This window comes from Passer montanus, unplaced genomic scaffold (genome assembly GCF_014805655.1).
Source record: "Passer montanus isolate IOZ18808 unplaced genomic scaffold, ASM1480565v1 scaffold29, whole genome shotgun sequence".
Lineage (NCBI taxonomy): Eukaryota > Metazoa > Chordata > Aves > Passeriformes > Passeridae > Passer > Passer montanus.
Window position 1 is genome coordinate 8095624 of NW_024367596.1, and position 12119 is coordinate 8107742.

Genomic DNA, 12119 nt, shown 5'->3' on the forward strand with positions numbered 1-12119 from the left:
TTCATGTTTCCTCATCCCAAGACTTGGTGGATCCATTCAAACACCGTGTTAATCCCCCTCTAGTCTCAGTAGCACCTTTATGATGGTATTGCCTTTCCAAGTTACAGTTGATCTTGCAAGCCTTCACACCAGCTAATCCAACCTATTTTGGCTTCTTTCCCAAAGATGTAGAGTTCCCAAAGGGGAACACTCGCAGGGATATTTTCACTCAGTATCAGTGGATCCAGAATTTCTTATTTTCTTACCTACAGGGCTGCTCATTGCTCTCCATTACTAGCAGCAATGAGAGATAGATACTGCTTACACAATATAATAATTTTAAAAGGAAGTAAGACAGAAAATAAGGAATCTAAAAGCTGTCTGCATTTTCCATCTGTAGGTACAAGTCAGTTGGAGCTGCCCTAACATTTGTGCTGCTGATTAAGGAATAGCCTGTTATGTAATAAGCAGCACACACTCTTCTCTAGAAGCAATCTTGCAGTGAAGCAGGAGAAACCACCTGGGTGGAGGGACCAAGGATTAGCTGGTGCCTGAAGCAGAGACTGTGTAGACAGCATCTCCAACAGTATTCCTCAGAGCAGCTTGAACAACTCTGGCAGATCATAGCAGAACTCTTCTACTTTATTATGTGCTGAAAAGTAACTGCTTTTTACACATTAGACACTAATCAAGGTCACCCTTCCATTGCTGAATGCTCTGCATTCACTGCGCTGTTGGCAGGAGGGCTTGCTCTGCTCCTGTGTGTTCAGAAAAAAACCCAAAATAAAATAAAAGGAGAAGAAATCCTTTGGCCAACCATCTGTTGGAACAGAGGCCATGGACACAATGCAGATATGAACGCCTGGATGCATTTTGCAGGTGTGCCCTGTGACCCATCTTTCCGTGGAGAAATTCACTGGCAAAATAGATTGCACTAGACTGTTCCTGCAACTGCAGTTAATCGTGCCTTTTCTACATTACTGCTACAGGATTAACACAAACATTGCTTCTATTTTCAGGCTTATCAAAGGCAGCAGCACATCTCTCTAATCTCCTATTTCCCTGCTCTCTTTAAAGTGTTTAAATGAATGGAGCACTGATGAGCAGGGATGTGGTGCCAGCGGGGATGGTGTCATTTAATGCCTCGCTATTTATGCTATTTAATGCCTCTGTGGCTTTATGTGCCCTGGGTGACTTGCAAACCATCTGGCAGCCTCCACCCTTTTGCAGGACAGACGGAGGTGTAGACAGCACCTTCACTTGTCTCTGGCTCAGAGAGTGACCAGCAGCAGTAAAACAGTTCAGCCCTGATGTGCCTGCCCCTGCACAGCCTGCACCTGCTGTCACTGAAGGATGGAGGCCATGGGCTGGTGACCCTTGAGACCAGGCAGGCTGGATCTCAGCGAGCTGTGGGCACTTTACCTACATTCCTGTTGGACTGGCTGGCACACACAACCTGGATTTTTCTTACAGCTGCAAAAAGCATAATGATATCTGATCTGCCCCAGCACCTGTTTGTGCGCTGTTAACTTGTCAAAAGGTTTCAGACAAGCTGGAATCGGCAGAATTGTGTGTGTCATATCAGCTCCTTGTCCAAAGAGTTCTACAGCTGGATTTGCAGTATCATTGAATCACAGCCTGAATTTGTAGCCGTATTACTTACACAAATCACAAATGCTTGGGTTTTGTCCTGCAATCTGCTAGGAAGTGGGCTGAGATCCACCCTGCAGCTTTCACACCACTGTCAGCTGGCATTAACTTCCAGTCATTTTTTCCTTTGAGGCCAGATTGAAATCAGTGACCTAGAAGTAAAATACTCTGTATTTTGTTAGCAAGCAGTCCCTGGAGTTGTGCAGTCTAAATTGGGATGTTTTCTCAGTGAGCTCTTTTGTATATCTTCTATGGCAATTGTGCTGTAATTACCACAATCCTCTTTCTGGTAGCAGAATTTATTAATTGCTTTCCACTTTCTCTTATGCATTTCTGCTCAGATCACAGTGAAATAAAGACTTTCTTCAGTGTGTGGAATGGTTATGATAGCCTATTTTAACGCATTAGTTTTCTATGGTGACATAATCAGAGATTATATTATGGATTCACTGATATTCCTGCAAGGAAGGCAACTGGAAACTGTGTTGGACACTTACTGCACTGCCTGTTAGCAGTAAGCTGTGGGATCTGACCCTGAAAATGCTCATGTCTGGGAGAATATTTGCAGAAGTAAGGACTAGTCATGTGTAGAAAAATCTTCACAATCAGCCTTCATGTTTATGGGATGGATCACATGTACAGTGCTGAGAGTCTGCTGGGAAGTGCTGCTGCCCTTGGCAGTGCCATTGCTGGAGCTTCATTTTATTCAGCATTTTAAGGAAGTGCCCAGCTCATAACTGCAGTCTGTTCATATGAATAAGTTATGTCTCCACTTCTTCTGGAGTTCAGATTCTGTGTTCAGATTCAAGGTCAGATCCAGTTGGTCACTCTGTGGCAGTGTATAATGAATTGCCAGCATCCCAGAACATACAAAATTGGAGATTAGAAGCAGCTCCACCTTATTATCATGATAGTCAATTGCAAGTGATAGTGCAGTGGATAAAGGGCAAGGTAATGTGACATGTGAGTGGAATAGCTCTCAATCTGTGTATTATGAAATTGTCATTCTGTGCCACTGTTCAGCATAAATGGACTAATCTTCAGTTTGAAAATGAGGAGAGCTTGACTGTTAAAGAATAGGTCATTTGGCTTCTGGCAGCAGCAGAAGATGCTGTAATATTAGCTGTAAGAACTTGTGCATTCTTGGTAAGGAGATAAAAATGATTAAATTGCACTGCTTCCTTCTCTATCTTTTAAAGTAATTCATATTTGGACCTGGATTCAGCTAAGCATTTGCATAATTCCTCAGGCCATTCCTATTCAGCCATGCATTTCAGCTTGTGCTTAAGCTCAAGCAAGTGCTGAAGTTCTTTTCAGTTTCTGGGGCTTCAGCCTAGCAGAACAAAGTCTGGGTCGTCACTTTATGTTTCAGCAGCTTCTGAGGTTGCTGTGCTGCAGCAAATGAAGTTTGCTTTGTATGTAGCAAATGGAAGTTTGTACTTGTTGTATTATGGGCTGAATGCTCTTTAATGACTCAGAAAGGTTAAGGGTGAAGATGTTGGGGCCCTGGAGAGGATAATTTTTAATAGAGTCCTCTGTTGGAAATCCAAGAGCCAGAACAGGGGTCATGTCTCTGAAGAGTTTCACGGACTCTGCAAAACTGGCAGTCACACTGACTGCCTCCCTTCCGCTGGGCTCTCCTGAAAGGGAATGAGCAGAGCCAAGGGAAAGGTTTTGTTGGGCTCTTTGGGAAATGGAGCTCTTCAGGCTGAATTCTGTTCCAAATTACGCTCAGTTCTCCAGAGTAACTTCTCAACTTTGGTAGGGTTGTGCCAGGTGGTAGCCATTTGTGATGTGAATTGTAGTTTTAACGTAGCTTTCAAAAACTGCAGTATTACCATATGTATTTGTACTGTGAAAACTTGGGAGTAAAGGTTGGAGAAGAACCTTGATATGCTGATTTTTTTCTTTTGTGGGGCTGAAAGTTCAAAACGTTTTGCCTGGCATTATCAAGCTCTTATGTGTTAGTTCAGTTTAGAAACAGAACATGTCAGCCAACAGAGTTCTACTGCTTTGTGAAAATGTGTGTGGGAACAAATTTTTTAACTGAGATTGACCCCAATATAAAATGAAATGTTTGGTTACAGCTTTTTATAGAAAATACAATGAAACAATTAACTTTTTTCTTTCCCTTTGGAAAAAATAATTTTCAAACATTTGGTAGGAAACCCTTTACAGAACAGATTTATGGCCTGAAGTCTTGTTCACAGTGAAACTGGTGGGAATTTTGCTGTTGACTTTCATGTAGCCATTTTACTGAGGTTTTCTTTGCAGCAGGAGGGATTGTGTGACTCTCTATCTGGAGGTATTAATGTAACTTCAAAGCTTCCTGGCCCACTTCAGAAATAAAAAATATTCTTATATATCCCATTGACTTGTTGGAGGTCTTGCTTCATTGAAGGTAACACAATTTTTTGTCCCTGTCCCAGAGAACCACAAGGAACTCAATCTATATCTGTTAAAATGGAGACCAGCAACATGTTCCTCTAACACAACAGTAGCAGAGGAAAGGGCAAATGTCCAGGTTAGTGCTCTGCTTTGCTGGGCTGTTTTCACATCAATTGCTTTAAAATGTTTGTTCTGTGGAGGAGAATCACTGCAGGTTCCAGATGTAGGTGTTTACAGGGTGATTCTCTTTCAGTGCAGTGCTGTGCATGATTCTGGCTCTGTTTGCCTGCTCCTAGTGCATGAGATGATTCACCTGCTCCTGGATTTTCCTTTCTGTAGAGCAGATTTTATTGACCCCCAGAAAGCTCTATCTGGAAGCTGGCTTTCCACCTCAAACTGAGGTGTTACTATTAACAATATTTTACAAGCATGGAGCAGTTAATTCAATTGCTGAGTCCTTTGTTAATTCCATTTCCTGAGTCCAAAGTGTCAACAATAGTGAGAGAAGGAAGAGAAAGGACTGGAAGAACGAGAGGAAGGGGAAAAGGAGAATTCTGTGATCACTTTTCATGAGATACACACATTTGGAAATTTGCTAAAATGTGTTTGTAATGTTTTTCATAAGAAACATTAAATGAAAGTACAGTTAGTCCCATTTTTCCTTGGATTTAGGGCTACCTCAGGGCAGTCTTCCAGTTTTGCACTTCAAGCCCATCTCTACCTGCTTTACTGGCAGGTTGCACTGCACTGAGGACAGCTCTGTCCAGCTCTGTGTGGTAGATACAAAAAGAGCAGGACCTTCCATGGAAGAAGTGATTCCTAGGAGGGGCCTGAGAGCCGAGTTTCAAAAGCATCGTGTTCCCAAAGAAAGGCCAAATTTTTCAGAAGGGCTGAACAACAAGCACTCCTGCTGTGACAGATGGCTGAGTATTTCAAAAGATCTTGCTATTAAAGCTGGCTGGAGATTCTCTATTCTCTTGTTTTTGACAGGAACTTGGGTTTTCTGTTAAGCACAATAATAGCACAGAATGGACCAATTTTCCTTCTAGCATTCTATTTTTATGTGAGAGGTTTAATTGTTTTGGTCAGGGAAACTCTCACTCCTGTAATACATTGATTTACACTCACTGTGCTGGAGCCATGTGTCAGACACTTCCCAAAGTCTGATCCCAGGTTCTGACTCCCAGTGGCAACAAAGCTGTTCCAAAGCTCTGGCTGAACACAGGGGTGCTGTGTGTGATGTGGTGGGCAGAGCACTGGAGTGTCTGCTTCCAGACAGGTTTTCTTGGGTTTTCTTTTAGGTTTCCTAGAGAAGGTTGAGTTTTGAGATACTTGATTTGGGATCCTGAGCACAAGATGTCCAGTGAGTGAATGTCTTCACTTGTGGCTGCTCACAGGTAGGACTGGGAGTGAAAGGCAAGCTGTGTTTTTATGTAGCTGAACACGCAGAAAGTAGGATCTTGGAACTTGAGGCTGTTTCTCAAAATGTTTTAACATTTCCATGATTTAACTTTCCTATCCATAAATAGGAAATAAATCCTCATAATCAGTGAAGGACTTAAAAAGTTCAGTGTTTATACATGCAACTTTGGAGAAGCAGAAATAAAAAAAAAATCCTTTTATTTAATCTGAATGTCTCAAAGCTCTTTTAAACTGTTAATTAATTGAGCAGTCATAATGATGTGCCAATGGGGATGAAGGGGGAGGAATAATTTACAGGTGGGAGAAATGAGGCATGAATGACTTCCTAGCCTTACCTGTGCCATGCTGTTAGTCTGTGTCAGATCCAGACAGATACCTTCTGTCCTGTCTCCTTTTGCATCTGTGATGGGTGGCTGCAAGCATCAGATTTTCCTCCTCTCTGCTTCCTCCTCTTCTTCTGTAGGGATCCCAGCTCCTTATCCCCAGGTTCTGTTTCATGGAAGTACAAGGAGTCCACGTGGCTCACCTCTCTGAGGGAGCAGGCCTGGAAGCTGGGACATCTGCTTCAACCCCCAAGTTCCACCTACTGAACAGGACACAGCAGAATCACTCCACTGTATGGAGAGAGGAGTAAGGAAATGAAACTTCTGGGTGCTCTGAGAGCAATGGCACATTGTGCCCTGCCTTCCTCCTCCTGACCTTCTGCACAGCTGGATTATGGTGTGCTGTCCTCTGCACACCTTCCACAATAATTCAGTTTATACCTTTGCTGCACTGAGCAGAGTAGCTCAGGGGTATCTGACCTGGCTCTGAAATACCAGCTCACCTCTGAGAAACAACAGAGCCCCTTTGTCACTGTCTCTTTCTTGTCTGAACTCCTGTATCTGGGGTCAGTGCACTTTTGTACAGAAAACATTGAATCTTCTGGCATACATCGAATAAATGAGCACAAGGTAAATTCAAATTGTTAAAAACTTACAGAATGGGCAGGATAAAACTACTGCTTAGGAAAACACCCAGTGCACAATTTCATCTAGAGCTTGGTTGAGAATCCTGTTTAAACTTAGTTCTTAAACACAGCTGTGAAACTCATGAAGATGTCACATCAGTAGCTCACCCAACAACCTTGGAGCCTCCTGGGAAGGAAATCACAGCACAAATAGTGAGCAGTAATTCTAATAGGCTGCTTTGCTTCATTCCTCTGGCTACTGCTTGTTGAGCTCCTGCAACTCCAGACATGAAGTTTTTCTTCTACCCAGCATGGTTCCCACTGCTTCTCCCTATCAGTTATTCATATCTGAAAGGGAAAGGAAAAATACTGGCATAAATTGCTGGACCCTGGAATACAAGTTTTTTATTTAACTGGCAGGGCTTATGGTTACCTTCAGACATAGCTTTTAAAGTAGTTTTTAGCTGGATGACAGAGATAAGCCCTCCAGGAAAAAGCAGTGGTAAAGTGGTGGGTCATTATAAATATTTTGTTCTCTCTGTAGTCGTGTTTTCCATTCTTTTTCAGTTTATGTATCTTGTAAAAAAATTCCAGTAAATCTGCTACCTTCTATGTGGTGAATTTAAGCCTATTGATTTGTAGCTGTCCTAATTGCATTTTACAGAACCCCTGCTGCCTCTGGGACCAGAGCTTGAAAAGTCCTGTTTAGTGAAATGGATTGTCTTCCACAGTTCATTGACACCCTATATTCTGCCTTATCTAAATTAGGCAGTCTCCAGTATTCTCTGATCTAATCCCAAAAGTGGCGGGTGTGTGTTATGTGCAGATATAATGCTTACACATAAATTTCTATTGAGCAGTGGTTGGAAAAGGAGCTGAAAGCAGGTAGAGCTTGCCCTCGCAGCTCGGTGCAAAGGCGGGATGCAGTGCCTGCTAACAGCTGGCTTTTCTGCAGCCCGGCAGGTGATGAGCTCCCACCACTTCTGGAGCCCATTGCCAATGGTTAGCACATGCTGCTGTGAGAAATCTCATCAGTCAAAAGAGTCTCATAAATAATTTAGAGGAAAGCAATTAGCACACACAGCTGTAGCTGTTTGCAAAGTCACAGTTATACCTGCCAGGGCAATCTGGAAATGGAAATTTCAAAACCCAGTTCTTGAAGTGGCCAGAATGGTCTAGCTTGGAGCTAAGGCTGATGGGTAGTTGTTGATGAGTAAGGAGCAAATTGCACTTTCATGTCTTTTTATGTGTAATGAAATCCAGGAGAGAATTTTAGTATTTTGTGCATATTGGAAAAGGGATCAAAGAGATGCATAGTTTTAAAAACTCCAACAGTCAAGGCCTTATCCTTTCAGAAGCTCTGCAACTCATTCAGCTTCAGAGCAGGGGGGACGGATTTTAACAGAGGCTTGGACATGCATTTTGAAGGCATAGCTAGTTAGAGTTTGTCTATATTTACAGACTGCTCAGAGAGGACAGGCAGGAGGAAAAGGAAGAAGATACTGTTTGAAGTGTCTCATCTGAGTATGCTTGCTTTGACAGATCGATGAGAGCAAATTGTTTGAGGACTTCTGGGTAGTGATAAAAGGAAAGGGAACCTGCTTTTTAAGAATCTCAAGCAACTACAGGGAAGGTGTGAAAACAGATTTGTTTGTGCAGGTGAGTCCTGAAGAAGAGGTATCAAAAGAAGAGTATCAAACATTAAATCTAGACATGACAAAGGCTGTGTAAGTAGGGCACATGTAAATATATTCTAGGAGAGGGTAAGAAGTCACCCACCATGACACTATATTGGGACAAGGGGACAGACAACATAACAGTGCAAGATCCTCTCAGCATTTCTGATAGCTGTGCATCCAGTCGTGGTATCTCTGCTAACTGAATGCCTAAAACATGTTCATCTTCACAGGATCCCCCCTTGGCTAGGGAATTACTCTTCCTATGTTACCAACTGCAAACTAAATCACAATATGTTACCCATGAGGCAATCCCAGTCCTAAACTCTGACTGCTTCCTCTTTCTAAGAGGGAACACTGTATTGTGAAAAAAGCATTCAAATGTGGGTTGCTCATAGTATGGATGCTACAAAGCATTTCAACTGTGCTTAAAAACCATCTGAATGAGAAAAGACTGGAGTTAGAATTTGTAGCAGTGGCATTATTTTATTCTGCAACTGTCCTGTGGAAAAACATGTCCCATTTCCTCCTGTTGTCTGCACTATTTTACCTGTTCTTCTAAATCCAACTGCCATCACCTGGCCAAGAAAGCACCAGAGAAGCCCAAGAACCTGCCTGCCACTTTTGGGTGGTCAAGGCCTCTATCCAAGGAAAATTCCACAGGTGAGCCTTAAAGAGTAACCAAAAGCAGCAGCTGCTCATTGACTGTGAGCTGGATGAAAATCCTGCAGTCAGTCAACAGGCTGCCCCAGCTGGTCTGGCCTCACAGAGACAAGACCTCCTGTAAGTGATATTAATTGGAGTCTAGCTAGAAATCTCTTGCCATAGATTTTGTTTGACTGCAATGGGAACTTTTACACATTATTGAATACATTATGGCAGCCTACCTTCCTGGACTGCATTATGATTAGCTGTTAGTGTGTTTTGGTAAGAGGCTCAAATATTTCATTTGCTTATTTCTTTAATGTTTTTATACTTACTAGCTCTTAGTAGAAGTGGGGAATGTGAAGAATGTCCCTCAGAACTGCAGATGAATAACTGCTCAACAGCCAGAATTTCAGTAACTTTGAAAATCTTCCTTGAACTGAAATTCAGCCTGGGGTGAATCACTGGTCACTGGTTTTTTTTTCTTGTGAGTTAATCCAACTTTATTCCAACTGAACATGTTAGCTGGATGGAATCATTGTGTGGCTCTTCTTAAGCCAACTTAACACATTTTATAAGATTCTAAATCACATTATCTTCTGGACCACAAATAAGTGTTCAAGAAATATAAGTTAAAATAATTATCTAACAGGCTTTAAATGAATATCTTTCCCTCATATCCAGAGAAAAGTGAGTGCAGAATTTGGATCACTATTCATAAAAGCCTGTAGGAATATTTACAGGTATCCTTCTTGAAACAAGTTGAGCCTTTGATCTTTGTAACAATATTGCAGGTATATATTAACAGCACTGCAATGCAGAAATGTGAGAAACTACTAAAAATGTCAACTAGGTCAACTAAGGATGAGTCAGGATTTGTTCAAAACAATTATACCTATTGTTCAAAACAATAGGCATAATGTTTTCATAATTTAAGAAAATATTAATTGTACAGGAGAGATAATTTCTGTTTTTAAAAAGGGGATTATCTGGCTACAGGGTTTGGCTGGGCTTTGCCAGTGACTGCCCTGTACATGAGGGCAAACATCTGCCTTAGGTGGTATCTTCTGGGCCCAGAGGTGTCCTGAAGTGTCCTATCACATCCCCATGCTGGGAGCTCTGGACTCTGGATTGGGATGTCTCTCCATTGTCTTTGATGATAAATTAGGGAAGAAAGGAAGAAACTGTTTTTCACTAAAGGTAGATTCATCTGCCTCACCTTTAATTTGTAGGAGCTGTCTGGGTGTGTCCATAATGAATGGAGAAGGAATGGTGTCTTCACCTGAAGATTCATCACCTAATCTAGATTTGATGACTTGCCACTGGAGGAGGATATACTTTACTGTTCATTTCAGAAGTCCTGGCAGCAAGGTCAGACTGGATGTCTCCTTTTACACAGTCAATTTTGGTTAATACCACTGTATTTCAGCACAGGAGGATCCCTGAAATTTCTTGTGCTAGAAGAACTTCATTAACACTGTACAGGTTTTGCTAGGGGTTTGTTTATGTGTGTTGCTTGTGGATTTTATGTGTGGAGGTTTTGTTGTTTGGTTGGCTTTTTGTATACTTGAAGAGCACAAGGAATTTTCTTTTTCTCTTTTCTTTTCCTCTTCTCTTTTTTTTTTTTTTGAGTACAGATGAATAATCTATTGTATTTGTCAGTTCTAATTTGAAAAGCAAAGTTCATTCTGTGTCAAAAGCCTTAGGTATGGCAGCCTAGCTACAGATGATATTGCATAAATGTCTTCATAGGACACTGGGAAAGACTGCCATCCTTGCCCACATCATTTTGATTGCCCCATTTGACCTTACTTTCTCCTAGTGGATTCTCTTAGGCTAAGAAAAATCCATAAACACAGTTGCCTTTAAATGGTGTGAAAACATGCAGGAAGACCCCTCCAGCACTCTCATTTTTCTCTGAAGATGATCTCGGTTTCTCCAGCCTCTCTGGAAAACAAAGATTTTCACTGAGTGAAACATCCTTATTTTTGTTCTACAGTACATGTTCTGTATCCTTCTCCAAGTGCAGTTCTGGTGCTGCCATAACTGGACCTATATCCTGCATTAGAAGGAGTTCAGTAATTACAATATTAGTGTCATTTGGGGAAGCTAATAATCAAATCTCTGCTGGTTTTTACCTCTTTTTCTTTCAAGTTGCAAGAATTGCAACAACAGCTTGGTCCTTTTTCTAATTTATTCCTTATTCCATTTCACTCTTTTGTTTCTGATGAAACAACCCCTCACAATCTGATATCAGTGAAAGCCAGCACAGTGTCAAAAGCAAGTCCCACGTCTGGCTGCCAAGCAAAAGACAAAATGTACCAGTAGGATGCTGTGCAGCAGCAGCACTTCCAGGAGGCAGCCTTCTTCCAGATCTAGTCCCTGGTGTGTCACTGCTACAGAGAACAAAACCAACATGTTTTAATGAGGAATACTGGCAGCTGACTGGCAAAGAAAAAACTGTGTTTATTCTTTGCATAGCACCATTTGGACTAGTGCCATTTATACATGTTCAGGGGAGATTCCCACCTATGCTTCCAGCCTTGACCATTTCAGCCCCTGCTGCTGGTGGTCCCTGTGCAACTCTAGAGAAAAATTGTTGGGTATTGCTTCTCTCTCCTCTTTTTTTTTTGTTTGTTTGCTTTGGTTTTGTTTTTGTTTTCTCAATGTAGATAATTCAATCATTCAGTTTTCAGTGAGCCTCATGGATAGTTGCAGTGGCATAACAGGAGACAGTGGAAGGGACCAGAGATGTAGGAGCAAAAAAGAGTGACAGGAAGCAAGAAATTCCTCCACTGGCTTCACTGCTTAAATAAACATCTGGCATTGTACCTAGAACTAGCTTTATATTACCTGCTGAGCGTCTGGAGAGCTGCAGAGCACAGCAGTGGTCAGCTGCATATTTTCAGAAGTGGACTCTGCAGCCTGTCCTGGTACCATGATGACACTGCCTGTGGTACCTGGAATAGCTCATTTAAATGTAGTCTGTGACTATATCACATGGTCTCCATAAACTTTGGTCTATGCAGACATACAGCAAGATATAATTATGGATTTTCCAAGTCCAAAGCTACGCGTTATGTTAGGGCTGCCATTCTTTCACTACCACTTTTGCAGTTAAATCTTGGGCCTGTTGACTTCAATCTCCTTGTTTTCAAAACACACCTGCAGGGCAGGCAAGCAGCCCTGTCTATGACTCACAGGAAGATGTGAGAACACACTCAAAGGCAGCAAGGATCACTTGGGATTTTGCTACTCCACCTGTGTGAGGGCAGCCATCAGTGCCAGGAGAGATGATGGGCTGTGTGGCTCCTCATCCCTCAGCACAGGGCTGGCTATCTGCACTTCCCTGCTTCAGCGTGCCCCAAGCTATTCTGACTTGCACACAAAGTGGACGGGGAGCAAGAGCA